This window comes from Etheostoma spectabile, chromosome 19 (genome assembly GCF_008692095.1).
Source record: "Etheostoma spectabile isolate EspeVRDwgs_2016 chromosome 19, UIUC_Espe_1.0, whole genome shotgun sequence".
NCBI lineage: Eukaryota > Metazoa > Chordata > Actinopteri > Perciformes > Percidae > Etheostoma > Etheostoma spectabile.
Window position 1 is genome coordinate 669,402 of NC_045751.1, and position 21,874 is coordinate 691,275.

Sequence of the window (21,874 nt, forward strand, 5' to 3'; positions counted from 1 at the left end):
TTCTGACCGATAAATGTTGTCATGTTAAAACAATACCAAAGTGTCAAATAATGAGGACGTGAGCCCCGCAGGCAGATTGGGTTAGCTCAGCCCAGCACTGAATGCTTGGATCTCATTGGGTTCAGTGGGGTCTTTGAATTTCCTATATTTGTCTACATCAATAGGCTCGTTCGAGATGAGCCAGGTCCTGCCGCCGAATCGATCACCGCCGATCGGCGCCCGTGCATGCGGTTAGATTTGTGTCGATTGATCCCGCTTGCTCTGACGTCATGCACACGTGGGCAACGGAAATCTCACGAGAGCAAGGCGGGCCGCAGTTCTGAAAACGCAGGCGGCGCAGTTGCTTTTCACCAACTGCAAGAGCCAGGCCCGGACCCAGGCGGACCCAGAGCATGCTGGGAAACGCCGCTTCACAGCTGATTTAACACCTGATTGGTTTACAACATGATGAGTTTTATATAAACTTTTTTATGTTTTTGAATCGGAGGGATTTTAATTAACTACTTGTCTGATTAAAGATTATTCTGTCCAGAACACATGTTGTGTGGTTTATAGTTACGTTTAGAAGTCAGAGAGAATAAATCTGTCAGATCACGTAGGCCTATCTACAGTGTGTTGTTAATTGAATCAGCAACAGATCGCATGTAGAGCACTTTGCCGCCACTCTGTCATAATTAAAAACACTGGAGACTGTGTACAAGCTGATAGTGGGGTTTTGATTAAGTTTTATTAAATCGGAATCGCACCACGTGTTTCACCCACTTCCTGTCCAGCCTGAAGGCGGCTGGAATCGGCGGGGAAACTGTCCGGCTTTCCCGCAGCTTTTGTCCGCCCCCCCGCTGCTGCCGCCTGCTCTGTCCACTTTACAGGCAGGCGCAGTTCATCTCGAACGTGCCTAATGAAAACGATTCCCTACATGGTCATGCTGCTTCAGCTCAGTCCCGGAAGATGACCAATCACAACGGAGTGGGCTTGGCTGGAGGGGGCAAGGGGGAGGAGGATCCTAAACCAGAGCAGCTGCATGAAATGGACAGGAGTTTCCTGACGATAAAAATAGTTTATTGTGCGGTAAATGACATCAGGCTGCTATAGCAGTCCTGTATTTAAAAACCAGAAAACTAGTACATTAGCTGCTCTTTAACTTCTCTGCTGCCCTGGCAAAACTTCACGTCATCCACAATAAATACAGTATGTGATTTATTGATGGGGCATCATACTAATTGTCAGAGGCTGCACTGCATTTTGGTCTTTTCAGACCACTGTTGAAAGAGAAATCTATGATGGATGTTCTCCCCTGTGATTGTCAAATGTCAAAATGATGGCTTTACAAAGAAGCTCTTGCTTTTTGACATCAGAACACATCATTTACTTGATGTTTTTGGTGACAACGGCTGCAGACTCTTTCATATCTGCCCAGGAAAAAGCACAATGTTGTCCCCATTTTACCAGGTATCAAAGGGACTGGAAAAGGAGGATGGATAGAGGACACAATAGGATAAAAGGCTAGCAGATTGTAGGTCACATTTGCTTTAAATTTAAATTTCACAATTCTTCAATAAGAGTTCAACTAATGTGAATGCAGAATTGTCTACCTGCTCTCTGGTAGCCTAAATGAAAGAAAGGTTTGATCGCTTGGATGGCTGACAAGAAAGACCCCCCATGGCTTTTGGCTGTTAATAAAACTGACATGAACCTCACTGGTTTTCTGTTTGGTGTGTCAATACAAGTGGTCATCATATCATCTCTTTCTTTGACTTTTTTCATCCTGACAGCAGGGATGGTGAAAACCTAAGCTCCTGTATGCATCCATGCATCCCTTATCTAAATCTAAATGGAGCCACCGTCAACACATGCACTCATGCATGTTGTCCACAGCCACACTCCACACTCATCCTCCATCAACAATGTTATTTTTATACATATACATATGTATAGAATGACAACATCTCACAATTAGAAGTTACTTCATCATTCTACACTTTGATTCAGCCTAGTCCTTTTGTAGAAAGTGAAGCTATTTGGAGTAGAAAGGCAGTCATTTCCCTCCCGGAAATTCACATGGAGCATTGAGCGTTTCGTTATTTAATGGTTCAATAGCGATACCTACTCCCTCCTGTTTGAGAGCATTGTTTCCCTATGGTTATTGCGCCATCAGTTACCCCTGCGGATGCCTGGCTGACATAAATGCATACTTCCCATGCCAGCAGAGCAAATTAAACTGAATTGAAGGTGGAGAGAGAGGGAATGGGAGATTAAGTGAGAGATGGCCTGGAGAGAAGAAGAAAGAGAGAAAGAGAGGTACAGAGAGATTGAGCGAGAGATTGAAGTAATGACTTGCAATCAGGAGTAAAAGAGGCTCGCTCACTCTCTTTGCAACCACACACACACACACACACACACACACACACACACACACAGGTTTGTCTTACAGCACTTGTAAGGCCCATTTCTCCTTTCTTTTCACGGTGTATGAATAAAGTTCACTGTAATCTAGACCAGTGTCTGAAATGGGCCAGTCCTCATCAGTACTGAGTACTAGCACTTTTGATTTTTGTCCACATGAGTACCCTTACTTCTAATTACTATTAACATTACTATTAAAGGCTGATATGTATATCAAAATGGGCTATACATCCAGATCTTTTAAGGGGGGAAAAACAAGAAAAAAACAAGAAATTCTAAGTAAAATCAGCACTTCTATGTAACCCGAATGGAATGATCCTTTAAGGTTATGAATACGGTCACCACATTTTCAGACAATGCGACCATTTGACTATGAGATTAGCACTTGAATCAGGCTCCTTAAATCCTCAAATAGTTGACTATTCAGAGTCACCCGTACAAGATGTACACATGAATATAAATATATCCAAGACACATGTCATGATCATGTCATGCAACTGCTGAATTAGGGTACTGGCACGTTATTTAGTCAAATTCAAGTACCAAATAGATCTATTTATGACTCTCAGCTAAACCCACCCAAAAAAAGCTAAAGTGGGGCACAGTTGAGGCAGGGGCACAACATTTGTTCGCTGTACTTTGCTTTTACAATCCAACAAACTTCCAAAGGTGGTTAGGGATTATGTATTTGTTGCTAACACGTGTGACTATTGATGGTTTGTGTGGGTGCTTTTATGAAGAGGGGTTGAGGGAAATCTGACACTAGTTTCCAGCATTCCATTTCCTCCAGAATGGGTTAAATTTGAAAAAATAATTAATTCATTGCTTTTCTTTTTTTTCTTGCAATAAGAGTCAAAACCCACTGATGTTGTTAAAACTCATGCAGGAATACTCAGTTACTCTGCTTGTTTGCTGTCTAACAGAGTTGAGAGGATCTATACTAATTTCATCTGTGTGTTCAATACACAGGTGGCTGCATGAGATATTTAGCTTAGCTTAGTGCCTAGTTTGTGGCAAGGGGAAACACAAAGCCATTTGCGTTCACCTGTTCCTTCTCAAACTAATCCTTCTCATATCTTTTTTATTTTTTTTTACTTCTGATTGGTTGTGTCTTGCAACATTGTTGATTGTTCGAGATAAATAAATTAAATAAAATTAAATGAACTCTCGGTAAGACTCTGGGCAAATAAGCCAATTTGTCACAATGTTTAAACCTTTCGTTTAACTAGTACTGAGCTTAACTAAAACCTTTTCAAAATAAAACTCTTTAAGATACTTCCAATAGTCAAACAGAGGGAGGACTAACAAAATAACATCTCCTAAAATATGGAATGCTAAAACTGCTTCTGACATGGACAGAAAAAAGCAAGCACACCAATTTTTAAACCCCTTTTTTGTAAAATTTAAAGGGCCCCCTTTTTTTTTTCGGAAATTTTTTTTTTGAAAGACCATTTTTTTTCCCCGTGGTTTGGGCCCTTGTTTTGCCAATGAACACTCCTCTATCATTTTTTGGGGAGTCCAACCCAGTAGAGAAAACCCTCGTGTCTCTTTCCCCTTTTCTTTTAAACCGGATTAGGGGGAAGCCCCTAAAAAAGGGAAAGGGTACTTCGCCCTTAAACGGGGTTTGGGTGTTTAGCTTTTGCCCAAAAATGGGGGAAGGCCCCAAATTTTAGCCGTTTCCCGTTTTAGCCCTCATCTCGCTAGTGGAGAAACCCGTGCAGATTTTAAACAGTCACTGGGAGACTGAGGGCAAGGGAATTCAAAACCGTTCTCAAAAAAACGCAGGTGTTTTTTAAAAATTTTGTTTCATGGGGAAAAAACCAAAAACAAAAAAAAAAGGAATATTTTTTTCATAATAGGGGGCACTTTAAATTCAAAAAAATGAACTTGGTGGCCTAGTTTCTTTAATAAAAGGAAAAGAGGGAAACCCCCAACAAAACTACGAAAAGGAGGATTGTTTTTTCCAAAAAAGTAACTAAAAAAAAAAGAAAAAAATTTAAAACTATTTAAAAAGATAAACACCCCCAAATCAAAAGTCTAGAAAAAAGGGGGGCCCCACTCAGTTACTAAACAAGCCAGGAGTCCTTTTTTTTCTGCGTGCAGCCGCACGGTCTGTATTCTGCCTTTCTGTGTCACTCCATTTAGAAAGCTTGTTAAGGGCTTTTGGTTTTGCCCGTCCTCTTCAAAGTGCCCACCGTTCCTCCTCACAACCTTATCGAAAAAAAACACGCCATAGATGGTTCAACACTCCTGCTTTTATGTACTTGAATTGTTACACGAAACCCTTTTAAAGACCAATATTTTTTTTTTTGTTTTTTCTGCCGAAAATGTTTCTGTTAAACAATCCCAAAATTTCAAAAAATGGGGGACTGAGCCCCGCAGGCAGTTTTGGGGTTTAGCTCACCCCACACGAAGCTTGGGTTTCTTTGGGTCTCAGGGGGCTTTGAATTTCCTATATTTTTCACAAAAAGGGCCGTTCGATAGCCAGGTCTGCCCCCAAAATCGTCACCGCCGATGGGGCCCCCGGGGTTCATGCCGGTTGATTTTGTCAACTTGATCCGACTTGCTCGACTCATCACACTGGGAAACGGAATCTCACGGGAGAAAGGGGGGCCGCAGTTCTGAGACCGGCGCCATTGTTTTTTCACCAACGCAAGAGCCAGGCGGACCCAGGCGGACCCAGAGCATGCGGGAAACCCCCCCCACGCTGTTTAAACACCTTTTGGTTTACAACTGATGACGTTTTATATAAATTTTTTTATGTTTTTGAATCGGGGTTTTAAATTACATTTGTCTATTTAAAGCCTTATTCGTCCAAACCCATGTTGTGTGGCTGATAGTTACTTTTTAGAAGTCGGAGACAAATCTATATCACTAGGCCTATCTACAGTGGTTTTAATTGAAATCAGCAACAAATCCATGTAGAGCACTTTCCCCCGCCCTCTGTCAAATTAAAAAAACTGGAGACTGTGTAAAAGCTGATATGTGGGTCGATTAAGTTTTTTTAAAATCGGAATCGCACCACGTTTTTCATCACTTCCTTCCAGCCTGAGGGGGCGGAAAAATGGCGGGGAAACTTCCGGCTTTACCGCATTTTTTGTCCCCGCCCCCCCGCTGCTGCCCCGCCTCTCTCGTCCACTTTACAGGCGGGGGCGCATTCATCTCAAAGTGCCAAATGAAAACCTTTCCCTACAGGTTTTCCCTGCTTCAGCTCACCCGGGGAAATGCCAAAATCAAACGGAGGGGCTTGGCGGGGGCGGGGGGGGAGAGGATCCTAAACCAAGCGCTGCAATAAAAGGGACAGGATTTCCTGACGATAAAAATAGTTTATTGGGGCCCGGTAAATAATCGGCTGCATACAGTCCGTTTTTAAAAAAACCAAAAACTAGTACATTCTCTCTTTAACTTCTCTGCCCCCTGGCAAAACTTCCGTCATCCCCAAAAAATACAGTATTGTTTTATTGAGGGGCATCATCAATTTCAAGGCTGCACTGCTTTTTGGGGTCTTTCAGACCCTGTTAAAAGAGAAACTATATGGATTTTCCCCCCTGTGATTGTCAAATGTCAAAATGATGCCTTTACAAAGAAGCTCTTGTTTTTTTGACATAGAACAATCATTTATTTATGTTTTTGGTACAACGGCTGCAGACTCTTTCATATCTGCCCAGGAAAAGCACATTGTCCCCTTTTTCCAGTACAAAGGGACTGGAAAAAGGAAGGGTAAGGACACAATAGGAAAAGGGGGCCAGGTAGGTCCTTTTTGCTTTAAATTTAAATTTTCAATTTTTTCAAAAGAGTTCACTAATGTAATGCAAAATTGTCTCCCTGTCTCTGGAGCCTAAAGAAAAAAAAAGGTTTGATCGCTTGGAGGGCTGACAAGAAAGCCCCCCCATGGCTTTTGGGCTGGTTAAAAAAACTGAATAAACCTCACTGGTTTTCTGTTGGGGTGTGTCAACCCCGGGCTCATATCATCTCTTTTTTTGATTTTTTTCACCGCAGCAGGGATTTAAAAAACCAAAGCCCTGATGCACCTGCATCCCTTTTTAAATCTAAAGGAGCCACCTCAACACATGCACTCATGCTTTTTGTCCACAGCCACCTCCACCTCACCCTCCCAACAATGTTATTTTTTACATTACTTGAAGAATGAACATCTCCATTAGAAGTTACTTCATCTTTCTACATTTTGTTTTCAGCCTTCCTTTTAAAGTAAAGCTTTTTTGGAGAAAAAGGCAGTCTTTCCCCCCCCAAAATTCAAGGGAGCTTGGGGTTTTCGTTTTTTAAAGGGTTAAAACGATCCCTACTCCCTCCTTTTGAAAATTTGTTTCCCCCCGGTTTTGCGCCATCTTACCCCTGCGGACCCTGGCTGACAAAAAATTACTTCCATGCCAAAAAAAATTTAAAACGAAGAAGGTGGAGAAAAGGGAATGGGGTTAAGTGAGAGATGGCCGGAAAGAAAAGAAAAGAGAGAAAGGAGTACAGAAAATTTTAGGAAGTTTAAAGTAAGCTTCCCAATGGGATTAAAGAGGCTCGCCACTCTCTTTGAAACCCACACACACACAAAACACACCCCACCACAACACACCAGGTTTGTTTTACAGCCTTGAACCCCATTTCTCCTTCTTTTCACGGGATGATAAAGTTCAGTAATTAACCATGTCTGAAATGGCCATCCCCATCTACGAACTAGCATTTTTTGATTTTTGTCCACAGAGTCCCCTTTTTACTTCTAATTACTTTTAACATTCTATTAAAGGCTGATTTTTTTATATAAAAAGGGGCCCCTTAAACATAATTTTTAAAGGGGGGAAAACAAAAAAAAAAAAAAAATTTCTAATAAAATCACACTTCTAGTCCCAATTTAAATGACCCTTTTAAAGGGGTTATAAGGGTACCCATTTTCAACATGCGACCATTTGCTATGGTTAGCACTTAATCGGCCCCTTTTAAATCCTCAAAATTTGCATTCGAGTCCCCGAAAAAGATTACCCCTGAATATAATTATCCAAACACATTCATGATCATGCCCTGCAACTGCTAATTAGGGTACGGCACTTTTTAGTCAAATTCAAGTCCCAAAATAGATCTTTTATGACCTCAGCTAAACCCCCCCAAAAAAAAAGCAAAGTGGGGCACGTTGGGGCAGGGAAAAACTTTTTTCGCTAACTTTGCTTTTAATCCAACAAACTTCCAAAAGGTTTAGGGATTATGAAATTTTGCTAACCGTGATATGAGGTTTGTTGGGCTTTTTTATAAAGAGGGGTTGAGGAAATTGGAACTTTTCCAGCATTCCTTTCCTCCAAATGGGTTAAATTGAAAAAAATTAAATTCATTGTTTTCTTTTTTTTTGCAAAAGAGTCAAACCCACTGATGTTGTTAAAACTCTGCAGGAATACTCGTTACTTCCCCTTTTTTGCGTCTAACAGAGTTAAGGTTATACATTTCATCGGGGTTTTTAAACCCCAAGTGGCTGCATGGTTTTAGCTTAGCTTAGTGCCTTTTGGAAAGGGGGAAACCAAAAACCATTTGCGTTCCCTTTCCCTTCTAAAACAATCCTTCTCAAATCTTTTTATTTTTTTTTACTTCTATGGTTGTTCTTGCAACAGGTTGATTGTTCCCGGATAAAAAATTAAAAAAAATTAAATGAATTGGGAAACTCGGGCAAATAACCAAATTTGTCACAAGTTTAACCCTTTCGGTTTAAACTATACTGAGCTTAAACAAAAACCTTTTTCAAAAACTCTTTAAGATACTTCCAAATAAAACAGAGGAGGACTAACAAATAACACCCCCAATTTTAAAATCCCAAAAACGTTTCTGACATGGACAGAAATAGCAAGCAACACACTTTCTGCCATTGGGGGGTACTCCCCTAAAATAAACCTTGGAAAGTTTTTCAGCAAAGGGGAGGGGGTTTCACATACTCCATAAGGAAGAGCAAACGGGGTTCAAATCTGTTTTTTGAAAAGGGATTGTTCACCTCGGCAGGCACTCTCCATTCAGGGGATCAAGGGAAGACTCCTCTGCTTCCCTTTTCACCAGAGGGGGGCCCCCCTTTGGGAAAATAGCAAACCTTTGATCTGGCAAAGTTTGGGGTAGGGGGCCGCACACCATTAATTCCACCACCACGATGGGTTTTTCAATTTCATGGAATCAATCTATTTTTTATTTTCTCCCCTGTACCCAAAAAACTAAAAAATACTGACACTTTTTCCCATCCCAAACACCTTCAAAAGATACCTCCAGAGTTCTCCAGCGTGCTTTTTTTTTCTTCCCTCCCTTGTGTAAAGCAATGCAAAAATGCGATGTTGTCATTTTCCCCTACAACCATACACACACCACACACACACACACACCAACACACACCCATGCCCAAAACGGCCCCCGGGGGGAAAATTTTTTTTGGGAGCCATCATTGATCACAAATCATGATGGGCCCTTTTTAGGGAGCAGTGCATGCCTCTTCTCCTTCCCCTACATGCGAAAAAACCAATTCCCCACATCCCTTCAACACACAGATTCTATTTTCAGAGGGGGTTTCAGGGGGCTCACCAACTTTCAAAAAAAGTGCCCTTTTTGCTAATTTTTCCTTTTTTTTCATGGAATAAGATGTGTTTGAGTTTTTCCATTTTTTCAGCCCTTCAAACAAACCCAGGAAAATTTGTGGGCCATAAAAATTTGTTTGGGTTTTACATGTCAATTTCTTTCCCTACTGTTTTTTAAGAATATCATACGTCTGAAAAACCCCTTTAAAATGGAATTCCCATACCCCCAAAAGAAATTTTTGTTCCCCGATTGTCAGGGGCCCAATCAGGGTTTTTTTTGGGTTTTGAATTTTCTTATTCTTTGAGGTAAGAAGTATGAAAAAGGCGGAAGTTACTATGGAACTCATTCACACGCTTCTAACCAAAATGATTGCTGAAACTTTTATGTAACAAAACTCAGTTTAAGGGGCAATTTTTTAATTTAAAAAAAAAAACATTTTCTTTTTTAATTGTTCCTCTTTAAAGTTTCATTCACTGTGGCAGCACCTGTGGCGATAAGAAGTAATTGAGATTTTTATTTTAACTTTCTCTTCTGTCTTTGAATCTAACATGTTCCCTTCTTTCCTCTGCAATTGTAAATTCACGCATCTCTCATTTCTTATCAAGGATACTGTCAGGGATTTTTGCTTTTCTCTTTTTTTTTTCCTCTGTTTACTTAAAAATCCTGAATCACGGGGGGCCCCTTTAGCTCCCCGTAAGAGCGTGCGCTCCGTGAAAAACGGAGCCTTTGCGGCCCCTGGGTGCGAATCGACCTGCCGCCCTTTGCGTGTGCCATCCCCTTATTTCTCTCGCTTTTTTCCCTTCTTTCCTTTAAAAAACCCCAAAAAAAAAAATTTTTTTCTCGGCTATTTTTTCCTTTTTCTTGTTTTACCCCTAATCCTTTTCCCAAAAAAATTTTTTTTAAAATTAACTTTTTTTTTTTTTTCATGAAATCAATAGGAAAACCCAAAAAAGAAGGCAAAATTCATTTTCCAAGGGTTTCTTTTTTTAAAATATCCTGCCCCAAAATTTTTGGGTTTGACTTTCCCCAGTATTTTTGTAAGAACAACTGGAAGTTTAATTTGCATTTTTCCCACCAAGGAAAACTACCCACGAAACGCCAAAAATGTTTAAACATAATTTCCCCGGTAAAAAAAAAAAAAAGACCTTTTTTTCTGTGAAAACCCGGAAGACACTTTTGACCACGGGGACAACCCCCAAAAACTTTTCCACTTTTTACCCCGTTTATTTTAGAAAAAGGTTTTCAAAAAAGGGGTTTTCCCCCCCGGGGGCAAACCCTTAAAAAAAAATTAAATTTTGTGATTACCAAATTTGGGGTCCTTAGTGTCGGAACCCTTCCTATTTTTTTATTTTCTCCGGGAAAAAAATTTAACTCTCCCCCATATAAATTTAAAAATCTACGTGTCTTTATTTTTTTTCAAAAACCCGGGGGTTTTATAAAATTCCCCCCCTGAACAGAAAATTCACCAAAATTCTTTTTGTGGCAACAAGGGGCAGAACCTCGCCCGGGGACTGTGGGGCTGTCCAGGGTTGAGGTCCCTGTCCCTCGCCCCAAAAAAAAGGAAGGGGGGTAGCCGCGAGGGTCCGTCCCCAAAACCCCGAAAGGAAGTTTCCAAAAAGGGGGGGGGTTTTAACCCAAAAATTTGCTTGTACGAGAACTGTGGAAAAGACCTGACCAGGTTTTCCCCCGGGAAGGGGGAAAGTTTAACTTTTTTTGGGAAATTTTGGTTTTTACCCAAAAAGAAAAAAAGGTTTTTTTCGGGGTTTTCCGGGGTTTTTGGAAAAAGAAAAAAACAAGACATATTCAAAACAGGAGGGAAACCCGGGAAGGATAGATTTTTAAAAATTCAGATAAAAAGAGTACTCCATTGGATTTTACGGCTTCTTCACGTAAAAATCTGTCTTAAATTTGTTAAGCTGTTTCAGTTTTTTGCAAAATTTACCGGGTAAATGGGGCCTTTTTTACAACAAAAAATCCCAATTAGCCCCTAAAACTAAAAGGGGAAAAAAAGCAAAAAACCCGGTTCCCCGGGGGGTTTTTAAATTTGGGGAACCCCATTGGTCCCAAAAATTTGATTGTTTTTTATTGCCCCAAAAACTGGTTCCTAAAAAAAGGCCTTTTTGCCCAGGGAAAAAATAAAAAATTTTTTGGAAGAGAAAATTTTGAAAGGGGGGGGAAAAAAATAACACCCCGTTTAAAATTAAATGAAAAACAAAGAAGAGTGGGGGGAAAAAAACACCCGGGGAAAAAAACAGATGAAAAACTGTAAAAAAAGGGGAAAATTCTTTTTTGGGGGAAAAGAAAATGACAACATTTTCCCCCCACATTTTAAAACTCCCTTAAACCCCCCATACCCCCTCCAACCCCCGGCCAAAAAGAAAACCCGTGTTTCCCCCAGAAAACCCAGGGGAAACCAAAAAAAGGTGGACCTTTTTCCCCCACGGTTCCCCCCCCTTTTAAATAAAGAGCTTTACCTAAAACCCAATTTAAAAAATTAACGGCGCCCCAAAAAAAAACGAAAAAAATACTTGACAAAACCTTTTTAACAGGGGGGGGGGGGGGGGAAACAAAGAGGCAAAAGGAAAAAGGGGGGAAAAAAACCCCCCAAAAAAAAAGGGAACGGCTAGGGCCTGGGGAAAAACCCCCAAGAAAACAAAAGGGGACGGACAAAACCCGGGGGGGCCCCGGGACCCAAAAGCCCGAAACGGGGAAACCCAAGGGGAACAGGGAATACTGGGGAAAAAATTCCCCAAAAAAGAAAAAAAAAAACCCCAAAACCCCCACTTTGAAAACCCCCAACCCCCCATAAAAAAGGGGGGGAAAGGGGAAAAAATAAAATTTTTCTAAAACCAATTAAAAGGACCCCAAGGGGTTTACGGTTTAAAAAGGGCCAAAAATTTTGGGAAAAAAAGGGAAATGGGTTTAAAAAACCCATCTTTTTTGGGTTTTTTTTTAAAGTTAATTAAAATTTTTTGGTTTTAAAAAAAAGGGGGAAAAAAAAATTTTAAACTTTTTGTTTTTTTGATCAAATTTCGGGTAATTTTAGGTGATGGAGATTTTTAAAAAGTTTTTTTTAAAAAAATTTGGGGGTTTTTTTAAATTTTGTTGGGGGGGGCCCCCCCATTTTTGTTTTTTTTTTGGTTCCCGTTTTAAGGGTTTTGGGGAAAAATTTTAAAAAAAAAACCCCAATTTAATTTTAAGGGTTTTGTTAAAAACCCCCTGGGGTTTTCCCCCCCTTCCTTTTATTTTTGGGGGATCTTTCGGGGAAAGCCAGACCCAAAAGGATTACCCCCTCGCTTTTCTTTTTCCAGCCCCCAAATGTTTTCAAAAAAAACTTTTGTGATTTTTTTTTTTTTTTTTCCGAAATCGAGACCAAATTTTTCCTTCTGCTAATTATAAATTAGGCAATTTTTTTTCTTAAGGGGGGGAAAATTTTTTTTTTTTTAGAAACCCCTAGGGTATTATTCCTTTTTCCCAAAAAGACATTTGGGGAAAAAAGGGAAAAAGGGTTTGTCCGCCCGTTTTCCCGTTGGAAAAAAACCCCAGGGGGGGTTACCCTTGGGCCGATTTTTCCCCAAACGGTTTTAAACCCAAAGAGTTTTACCAAACGGGAAAAATTAAAAAAAATTTTTAAAATCTGTGATGTTTCCCCCAAATTCCCCTGTGTAAATCCGAAAAAACCCTTGGGGGGGCATAATAGCGGGGCCCCCAAAAATTTAGTGTTTCTCCCTCCTTTGCCGATTTTCGGGCCCCAAAAAAAACCCCTCCCATGAAACGGGTTTTGGGGCAGGTTTTAAAAATTTTTTTGAAGGGTTATTTGGGTTATTACCCCGGACCCTTTTTTGTCGAAATCGTGTAAGAAAAGGTGAAATGGGTTTTTTTCCCCCCTGCAAAAGGGGGGTCCCCCACTTTTCCTTGAAAAAAAAAAATCAAGGGAAAACTTTTCAAAATTTCTGTTTTTTTTTCTTTCTTTTTTTTATTTTTCTAAAAAAGAAGCCCGGGTTTCCCCCCATTTGGGGAAAACCACCACCCCACGTTTGGAAAGGGGTTTTTATTGCAGCCCCTGTTCAAAAAGGAAAGATTGAAAGTAACAAAAAATTCACTTTGTGGGCCCCGGGAAAACCCTTTTGCCAAATCAATTTTAAAAAGGTGATTTTTTTTTTTTTTGGGCCAATTTAGCGTCGGGAAAACATTTCCTCACCGAAGGGAAAAGTTTTTCCCCCAAAATTAACCCAAAAATTTTTATTTATGGAGGGCCTATTTTTGTTTTCCCCCCCTTTTCTCAATTATTACCCTTTATCATCTGGTAACAATTTTTCAATGACAAGGGGATACTTTTAAGTTTACCAAATTTCAAACCATACTTTAAATTTCCCCCAAATTCCTTTGAAAATTAAAATTTCCAAAATTTTTTTTGGGAAAAGGGGAACCTGGGTTTCCATTTTTTCCAAAGGGGATCCACATTTTTTCTTGTCCAGGAGAAACCCCTTAAATTTTTGGGGGAAATTTTTTTAGGGGTTAAACGGTTCTTATTTGCCCCAAACATGTTTTTTTTAATCTTAATGTTTTCCTATTTCCGGGGAAAACCCCCCTGATTTTTCATTGAAAAATTTTTCCCCCCATCTGCGACCACCGGTGCCAACCCCCGTTTTTTGTTATGGAGGGTTGTACGGCCCTCAGCAACAGTAGGGTTGCTTTGATTTTGAAACCCTTAAGCTCCTTTCCCAAACAAATTTTTTTGGGGTTTTTTGTCATTTCTTAACAAATTAAAACTGGCAGGGTTTTTTTTCAACCACACAATCCGGGAGCTTTTTTTGGGTTTTGTTTTGGGGATTTTTGCCCCCTTTAAAATTTATGGGGTTTTTTATCACCATGTATTATTTAAATTTTCCTTCTTGGGACAAATGTTTTTCCCACCCTGGTTGACATTTATGAGATTTTTTTGGAAAACTGGAAAAGGCCCCACCTTTTAAAAAAGGGAAATCCCCGGGGCCCGGTCCCCTTGCCCCCCCATTTGTTTCCCCCTTTTGCAAAGTGCACTGGGGCCCCTGGAATTTTCAAAAGGGGAGTTTTTTATAAAAAAACATCCCCCAAAACCTTCACTTTCAAAAAGAAAATTTTTTTTTAAAAAGGATTTAAAATTAGGAAATTGAGTTCCCCCGGGGCCGTGGGGTTTTTTAAAGGGGGGCTGGGGGGGAGGGTTTCCCCCTTTAAAAAAAAGGGGAAAATCTTGCGAAAATTTTTAAAAAAAAAAAAAAAATTTTTTAAAATCGGTTTATGTCGGATTTTAAAAAAACCCCTTACATTAAAGAGGGGAAAAAAGGGGATCCCCTCCTTTGTTCTTTGGGGAAAATGTGGGGTTGGTTCGAGATTCCCCCCCCCCACCCCAATGATATTTAGTTTTTTTTTGCAACCTTTGCCCTGAAAATGGTTTTCTGGCCCCACCCCCGTGAAGGGTCCAAATTTGGGGATTTTTTGGGCATGAAAATTTGGGGGGAAAATGGCAACCAAAACGTAAGGGGTTTTGGTTTTTGGGAAAATAAGGTCTGGGAAAGGGTGGGATCCCCGCCCAAAATTCAAAGGGGTTTTAGGACAGGGAAAAACCCCCAACGGGAAGTTTGGGGGAAGAATTTCAAAAATCTCCACCGCCTGTCAGGTGCGACCCAATAAAGTGGAGGATTTTTTTTTTTGGACAGCATCTCCAGCACCGCCCTCTCATCTCCCTTGCCCAGGGTGAAGTAGCCAACCGGAGCGGGGCGTGTCTCTGCGGGCGGCCTCTTCAGTGCGGTGCCGCTGCCACTGCTACTGATGCCGCTGTGTCTTCCAGTGGATGCAGGTGGAGATGCGTCAACTCACCCACACACACCCAGAAGCATCCGCTAGAAACACGGTGGCGGAACCTCCACAATAAAAGACCCAGAGATGCGTATCAATGTAGGAGTTTTAATTTGAAAGGAACAATGTGAAGTGTCATGGTGTGCCTTGTGGCGGGCTTGACAACAGGGATGCAGGTGGAGCGACTCGGCCAGGACCGTTCACATCTGTCTTGAAGGAGAGAGGGGGGAAAGGAAACCTACGTTGTGGTCTGCTCAACGCTCTGGATGAAAAGAAAGAAACACAGAAGCGTGAACTGCATCCAGTCTATGTCCAGGGATATTTACAAACCTCCCCAAGTCTGGAGAATATAATCGGAGGGATTGACGCAAAACACAAGTAAGGACTTTTCTCTTCTTTGCTGTGACTGTATGCGTCTGAAGGTTGTTGTTTTTTCTGGCTGCGAGGATTTATCACTCTCTGCTAACGCCCCCCAAATAATGACAGGTGATGTTGAGATTATTATTTTTCATTTGCATACGCTAGTCCAATAAGGAACAAGTGTTGGCTTTGTTCTGCTGAGAAGGAGCCGGTAGCAATGATGCGTAATGGGTCAATATTTGGAGGAGATTTGGGAGGCGAGTGGATTCGGTCTGATTTTTGTTTTCAGACACAGACACGTTGAATCCGGAGTTTGTGTGTGTGTGTGTGTGGGGGGGGGGGGGGGGGGGTATGTTTTAAAGCCACGCGTGTCGAAGTGTGGGAATCCAGCAAGAAATATCACAGTGCTCAGTGAAAGTCAGTTTGTATGCTTCTTCAATCTGTGGATGTGTTTACGCAGACGACTTGTGAGGGGTTATTATTTTCAGCTTCCGACACTCAAGGTAGCGTTTTATTTGAACTGCTCCGCTTTAGAATAAAACAATAGCCCAAATTATAGCAAGTGAGACGCTGTGTGTTCAGTTAATGATGATACATGTGGCCTAATTTTCACACACACACAAACACACACACAGACTGCTTACTCGCACACCTACTTCTCCTTCACTCCAAATCTCTTAAATGAAAAAAATTATGCTGGAATTCATGATTTCCCATCATCGACTGGGTTCATTTTAATTTATATAACAATATTTACAAGTGATGTATCTTTGAAATGCTAAAATAAAAATCTTCATGGCGCGGGGAATTAGGCCATTGGAGGGTATACTTTCTTTACTAAACCGCTGCATTATAATTGGCTGCTGAATGGCAGGATGGCTGTGATCCCCCTCTACGGTGGTACGCTATCTCAGAAGTCTTTTCTCGAATTAAATGTGATCAGCACGACGAGTTTGAAATGTGTACAGTAGAGTCAACATGTCTAACCCATCGTGGATATTTTGGGGCTGTATACATTGCGCCGACTATACTGCGACTGTATTCGACTCCTGCGCCACCGTGTCGCCAAACGCCCACTGGGGCGCGTAACGGTGTCTCTACACCAAATCTCCCAACCAGAGAATGAATAACAACTACTACAAACTGGTGGATCACTAATTATGAGATACACGTCGGGTTGTGGGGTTAGTTGTACTTGCACTAATTAAACGAGCTGTAGTTGAGCGGCTCAGAGGCAGAGACGGGAGGTGAGGACCAGAGAGAGGACAGCAGGAAGCAGACACCACGTACGGAGAGTCACTGTAAACGCCTGTGGGAAAAGTGACCTACTCTTCCTTTTTGTACTGAAGGTGTGTCAACTATTTTCCACAATAAGACCACTGACTTGTCATTTTTCATTATATCTGAATATGCATAATTTGTCTAAAAAAAAGACCATCTTTCCTCTTGGAGTAATACACTTTGTTTTTCATCTTAAAGACTTTGCTAACGGTTACAAAGAAGATATTCACAGTGTGCTCACTCTAGTGGAGTTGGACGAATGCAGAGAAGTGTTTTACTCTGATGGACTGACCTGAATTCATTGCTTCCTTTGACCTTCCTAAGGAAAATACAATACAGTAAGGGTGGTTGTCTGAACCACACACAAGACGTGGTAGTGCGTATTGAGTTAGCTATCCTCTTAATGCAAATAAAGCCCTGTGCAAGAAATACAGCAATGTGATGTGACTCATTTTTTGGTTTCTTTCTCAGGCCAGAAATATGTGATCTCATAAAGCCAGGCCTATAAGCCGTGTAGAAAGACTTTACACTTGTCTTTGGCAAAAAATTAAATAAATAAATACAACTTTCACAAAAAAGTCTCCACCATCAATCCAGTCTAATGACTCTAGTTTAGACAATAGGCTTTGGAAATACCTAAATAGCGTCTCCCCTTTATAATAATACACACTGAGCATATGGGAGAAAATGGACCCATATGATTCCACTTTTGTTCTCAGAGCTTTCAGTGCACTTCATGGAGGGTGCTTAACATTGCCTTTGTGGGTTGAGATGACTTATAATAATTGCAAATTCCCCTGCAATTTGAATAATTTCTCCAGACCTTTTCCCTGTTTGTTATGCTGCTAGCGCAAAAAGTGGATTTGAGGTCCTGTTCTTCTCTTTGTTTTCACTCATCCCTCTGACATGAGGCTCCTAACAACTTTCCTGAATACAAATCTCTGGCTTTTCAACTCAAATGCCATCATTCTGGGTCAACACACAATCAGCATGCCATTTGAATGCTGCAGAAAAACAACACCTTTTCAAATGCATAATGTGCCTTATCATAAAGTGTCCACTTTCTGTGGAGGAAGTGTGTAGACCCAGTTTGTTCGAGTTAATCTCAGAGAATGAACTTGATGAAGGAGCTGGATCTCATGTGATTTATAAGATATTCAGTTTCATGCTGGGTATATTTAGGCCGAGCACAGCCCTCGAAGCAGCTGTCAGATTGCAGGCATCAGTCAGAAACTCTATCCTTTCGCAGGTCAGTGTTTTGAGCAGCTGTCATTTTCCCCTGACAGAGAGCCGAGGCACTGTCTTCTATCTCACCTCTATCAAAACATGGGCCCTCACACTCCTCCCCACGTCCCTCCCCGCCCCGTCGCCCCCCTCCAGTTTACCACCACAGAGACCGAGACAGCAGAATTGGAAGAGAGGAGAATCAGAATGGGTAATCTTCCTGTAATCCCTCGTACGGCAGCAAAGAGAGCAATATGCGTCATTAACTCACTCTTTTGCCGATTGCCGTATGGGTTTTATCCATCTTCCCGTCCATCCGTTCACCATCCGCCTGCAGAGTGGAAGAGAAGCGAGGTAAAAAGAGCTTACGGGGAGCTATAAAGAAGACAGACACTTTCACTTGCATAAAAAGGGGAGGAAATGTGATAGGAAAATGAAAGATGTCCTCCTACTACCTCCTCACGCCCTTCATTTTAGCTGGTAGGGCCGTGATGAGGGAAGATTTGACCCATCGGCTCTTTGTGCCGCCCTTCTATTGCTTTTCTCCTTTGATTAAGCAGTGGCAGAGTAGAGGTGGAACAGCGTATGATGGAGAGATGGATTGAAATACCTCTCATTGTCTCTGAGTGATTGCAAGGATGGATTTGGAGAGAGAAAGAAAAGGGGTGGTAGACAGAGAGAAACAGGAAGAAAGAGAGGCTATATCGATCTGATCAAGTTACGCCCCTTTTCCTCCTGTGTGGCCATGGCGGTAGGATATCTCTGTCTAGATTTGTACTAATATTAGTCAGTCTAGCAGGACATTTATTATTAAGGATGTCTAAGTTAGTACATGTCTTGCCGCGCTGTCGGCTGCAGAGAAAAAGGCTCAAAATTGACGTGTGATAGTAGCAGTTGAGTTCTGTGCGGATTTTAACAACTTGCCTTTGGTCTTTCTAATTGAGCAAGAGTTGAGAGACTTTGGTGTTTAAAATCCTGGATTTGTGCCACATACTCTACTGTATTCCACAAAGATTGGGTCATGAATTCATTCAGCACAGCACGCAAGTACATGTGAATCTTGAAAGAGGGTTTTTTTCTTGTCTCAAATAGTTGAAAGTAATGTAATCCCAGCCCCGTTCATTTCATATCTGAGTAACCCCCAAAAAGCAGGCCAATGAATTAATGAAGATGTTCTTTGTAGCCTCCAGTGGGATGATTTGAAATATTTGCATTACCATATTTTTCTCGCCTTTTAATTGGCTCAGCTTGAATTTCTTAAAGAGAATAGAGGAGTATCAATAATCAAGAAAACCAAACAGGCATTTGAAGCCACTTATCATGTCAGCGCCTTATTTCTTTCTCACCTCATCTCCTATGGGTGTCACCCAGCCTACACCTGAGAGAATTCTTGGCTGGAGAGTTTTTTAGGGCTGGCTTATGTTTCAGATGTGAGAAGTATATCTCTTTAGCACCCGCCAGTGAGCTGTTTACCTAAATTACTCTAGCACAAAGGAAGCTGCTGTTTCTCATGTTTAAAAATATCACCCCAGACTCCCTTCCTCCCACTTAAAAGGGCACATTCTGGACAAAACAAGCTGATGTAGCCTCACTGTTGATGATGATATATCATGTTCACCTGCAACCTGAAGACAATCCTCAGTAGTACACACTAGTGGCTGTTTTGTACTGCAGAGCCCATTGGCTTTGTGTCATTATAAACACCAAGACTGTCTATCCATTCCAGGGTATGCTAACATGTACAGTAGTTAGCTGTGAAAGCATTCCTATTTCAAAGTGGAGCAGGTTGCATAACAGGGAGATGGGATACAAAAAACCCCACATAAGAGTTTTATGCTCATAATTGAAGAGTGGGTGTTAGTCACTAATCCGTATGATGTGGGATATCACTCATCCACACTGTTTCTAGTTTTGCATAATCATGCAATTTGTTTGCATAACACTTGCAAATATAACTAAACAATAGCATTTGCTTCCATAGTCAAATGATGGACATTACCATCAGTCACTTATTGCTATTTGAACACAGCCTTATGCAATAAAATGCAACATAATCGACAATAAGCTTTTTTTTCTCTCACGGAATGTTTAATTAATGTGTTTCTTATGGTCAACAAAGCATAATTATGAGATTGTTTCTCCAAATGAACAATATACTAGCAGTTTTCAAAGATGCAGGGAATATAGGCAGCCCAAGGGAAGTTTAGAGTCATCACTTTGAATGTAGATGTGTTTATGTTCCCTAAACTGATTTGTATATGAGTCACACATGAGCTGTAGCTAAGGCCATGGACATAATGGCGGACGAGCTTCCTCAGACGCACTTTTATTAATTGTATTGTCTCTGTTTAGTTCATGTTTTTTTTCTTCTTTTGAACTTCCTAAACTGACTCTCAGCAGAGCAACTTGAAAAACTGTTTTGTATTATTGTAGTATTCCTCTAAGTCGAGTACCCTTAAGAGAACTGTTGTGCTCCACCACAGTTTATTCCTCTCCAGGAAATCCATAAGGCTTTTGGCCGTCCTGTCATGCAGGAAAATATTTAAGTGGAATCACCCCTGCAGCAGCAAAATCAATACAAGTTGTCCAAACTTGAGCCATACATGCTAAAACGTCCCAAGCGCACAACTCAACCTCATGCTTCATTCTGAATTGTAGCTATTTCCAGTAATAGAATGCAGCTGTTTCTTACGCTCTATTCACTGGCTGAAATTAGGTCTGGATTTTCCCCACCTGTGGGTAGAATGGGCCGAGCAGCAGGGGGCACTCGGGGGCTGATGGGGGTCAGGGTATTGAGATACTGTCTACATCAGTCACACTCAGCCCCATCACGGCATCACTTTGCTCGCCAGGCAATGGAGAGGGATGGCTATTCTGCGAGCCACAATAGCCACTTCACTGTAGAGAGGGAAAGGCTTTGGTGGGGCACAATGGGTCCTTTTAGAGAGGTGGTGGAGCTGCTGCTGCTGCCGGGGCCTGCATTGGGTTTGTGCAGCCAGCGAACCTTCATCACGCTTCTCTTGTCACCGATATGATGGTGCTCTGTACGCAGATAGCCAAAGGGCAGAGTGTGGGAACAGCCACCATTTATCCCATAGAACTCTCACGTCGAGCGCTCTCAGCAGCTAAGGACATAGGTTGAGCAGGACGTGTCAAACAATTAACCAGCACTATTCTCTCAGTTGTAATGAGCCAGGCATAGAGAAGCATATTTGAGTGATGACACCATTTTGTGATTCAAAAGAGAAACACAGAAATGAAATGGGCACTCAAATTCCCATTTAGCTTTATTTTTGTTGTATTGTTGGTATGTGTCTTCCTATCATGCACTAACTGCATTTCTTCAACATTTTCTTTGCTTTTTGGTCGTGGAACCAATTGATTGCTTGATAGCTAAGGTGTTCATTTTTTCTTGCACCATACCAGATTTTTTTCTGTGTGCCATTTTCCTCTTTGTCAGGGGCAAATGAGGCCTGTGTCACATTTGTACCGATGTGCCGCTTTGGCTTTCACAGTTTGAAGGGGAAAAGCAAAGACGTGAAGGCTGAATGTGTCTACATGATGTACGAGGAAAAGAGGGGGAGGAGGGAGAATGAGGGAGGAGGAGAGAGAGAGGGAGAGCAGAGTCACAGACCATCCGTTCCTCCCTCCATCTCAGTCCAGCCGTTTCAATCCAACCATCCATTCAGATAGCTTTAGTGAGACTTGCTGACTAACTGCTCTGATGCAGTGCAGCCTTTTCTTTAGTCTTTTGGACCGTGTCCCTCTCCATACTTGCACATTCTTAGCTGTTCAGTGTACTGCTGTTATAGGCTGCATAAGTTTTTCTCCTACGCAACCCAATGCAAAACTTCCATCTCCTAGTAGTTAGATTTTAAACATTATAATAAATACATTTATTTTAAAGTAATTTTATTGCCTAGTGGGAACCATTCTATAACAGATAAAGCACAATAGTGATACAGAACATTTGATTTCAATGTCTTTGCCTTTTCCCAGGAAAAATCCTCTGACATACAAAAAGTGATCATTTCCAGCGCCATCAGTAGTGAATTGTTTAACAAGAGGAACTGTTAAGATCAGCAGTAATAGCTTGCATGACTCACATTAAAAAAAGTCCCATTACTGGACAGAATGGGTTTTGGACAGGTTAAGTGTGGTGCAAAACCACCACAGCCTATACTTCACAGATGCTAAGCTGAAGTGTCTTGTTGTTATACAACCT

The 21,874-nt window shown here is 41.3% G+C and overlaps 1 protein-coding gene across 1 annotated transcript in view; it reads left to right on the forward strand.

The window, feature by feature from the left end:
* Nucleotides 1-14,879: 14,879 nt before the first annotated feature.
* Nucleotides 14,880-21,874, forward strand: part of LOC116669437 (neurexin-2) — a 139,097-nt gene continuing 132,102 nt past the window's right edge. Inside the window, exon 1 of the mRNA XM_032499321.1 lies at nucleotides 14,880-15,162. The gene's annotated coding sequence lies outside the window, so the exon portion shown is untranslated. The remainder of the gene's footprint in view (nucleotides 15,163-21,874) is intronic.